The sequence below is a fragment of the Melanerpes formicivorus genome, unplaced genomic scaffold (assembly GCF_026170545.1).
Source record: "Melanerpes formicivorus ecotype bairdi unplaced genomic scaffold, bMelFor1.0.p_v2 SCAF_3, whole genome shotgun sequence".
NCBI lineage: Eukaryota > Metazoa > Chordata > Aves > Piciformes > Picidae > Melanerpes > Melanerpes formicivorus.
Genome location: NW_027142355.1, coordinates 28,376,940 through 28,378,936, shown reverse-complemented (window position 1 = coordinate 28,378,936; position 1,997 = coordinate 28,376,940).

The window sequence follows — 1,997 nt, the reverse complement described above, 5'->3', positions numbered from 1 at the left end:
AGGTTCACTGCACTGCACTGCACTGCACTGCACTGCACTGCACTGCACTGGTTAGGCCACACCTCGAGTACTGTGTCCAGTTCTGGGCCCCTCAGTTTAGGAAGGATGTTGAATTGCTGGAACGAGTCCAGAGAAGGGCAACGAAGTTAGTGAGGGGCTTGGAACACAAGCCCTATGAGGAGAGACTGAGGGAGCTGGGGCTGCTTAGCCTGGAGAGGAGGAGACTCAGGGGTGACCTTATTGCTCTCTACAACTACCTGAAGGGGGGTTGTAAACAGGCAGAGGTTGGTCTCTTCTCCCAGGCAGCCAGCACCAGAACAAGAGGACACAGTCTCAGGCTGCGCCAGGGGAAGTTCAGGCTGGAGGTCAGGAGGAAGTTTTACACAGAGAGAGTGATTGCCCATTGGAATGGGCTGCCCGGGGAGGTGGTGGAGTCGCCGTCACTGGAGGTGTTCAGGAGGAGACTTGACAGGGTGCTTGGTTACATGGGTTAGTTGATTGGGTGGTGTTGGGTGATAGGTTGGACGTGATGATCTTGAAGGTCTCTTCCAACCTGGTCTATTCTATTCTATTCTATTCTATTCTATTCTATTCTATTCTATTCTAAGAAATGTTTACATGCAGTTCCTGCAAGACTCTCTATTTGTTTGTGGTCTTATCATGCCTTTTGTTTGTTTGTTTGTTTCACTTCTGTGATTTATTGCTAAGAAGATGACCCAACATACACACAGGTAACAAATTACTTCTCGTAGCAAACCAAGCCTGCTTCAGTAAAGGCTACCAGAAGAATACCACCACCACAAATAATTCTCGAGCAAGATAAGGTGGTTCATGGCAGACTATATTTAATTTAATTAATTCAATCTTTTAATTTACAGAGAAGTTCTTATTCTTCTGAAACTTCTCTAACTTTGAAACAGCTAATAGTCACTCTGGCATAATATACCAGCCACTTAACTTTTTTCCATCCTGAACAACAAGGTCTAACCATCAATTTCAACACCATATAACAAGCTAACCACTAACTTTATTATACTAATCATATAATCTCTGTCAAGCTCCAAACTGTCTTACATATTTTACTAACATCAATACACAGGAAACGGAGAGATGCACGCCTTACAAACAACGTAACATTCGGATTTACTTCATAATGCTTTAGGGTTGTCTCGAACCTACATGGTTTGAGCAACACAAATGTTTTACTTCCTGTTACAGTTTTCCTCGAAATTTTTATTACATCTTCTTCCAGGTAATCCTTGCAAGCCTTCATCTCAAATGTCCCTCTGTGCGCCTGCAGGTCACCTCACTGGAAGACACTCTTCATATTGTCTTATTCCTGTGCTTAAAAAATATTAGTCTATTTATTTACCCGTTTCCTCGTGTTGACCATGGTCTTTTTCCACGTCTGACCTTCTACAGTACAAGGAATTCAGTACAATCTATTTCCCCAGTCTGTTGCTGGCACCAAATGAAGCTTCTTAGAATCCCTTTCAGCATGCTGCAGGGTTCTCCAGGCAACGCTGCCAGCACCCACGCCCACCCAAACGCCCAGCCCCGCCAGTCCCCAGTACTCGCATCCACTAACCCACACTGAGCAGACTGCCAAGTTCATGCCCGAAACCTGGCAAATTTTAGTTGTGTCTGACCAAATCTCCATCGATCTTACCCAAGTGATTAATTTTGTTATTAAAACAGAAATGGCAACCCCTGGTGTTCATTTCGAAGATGCTCTGTTGGGCGCGGCAGGCCCTACCACCTTGCTCGCCCCGACTCCCTCTGCTGCGACGCCTTGCTATCGGCTGGGTACCCGCTTCTCCCTAGAATGCGCGACAACCACCCCTAAGGCACACACGGACACTAAACATCCTCTACCCACCCACAAGCCCTCGCTGCCCGCCCCGTCCCTGCTGCCTTGTTCCGGTAACCGCCCCAAAGCGGGCGTCCCCTCCCGCGCGTGCGCAGAGACACGGCCTCCCCAGCGAGCCGCGCAAGTG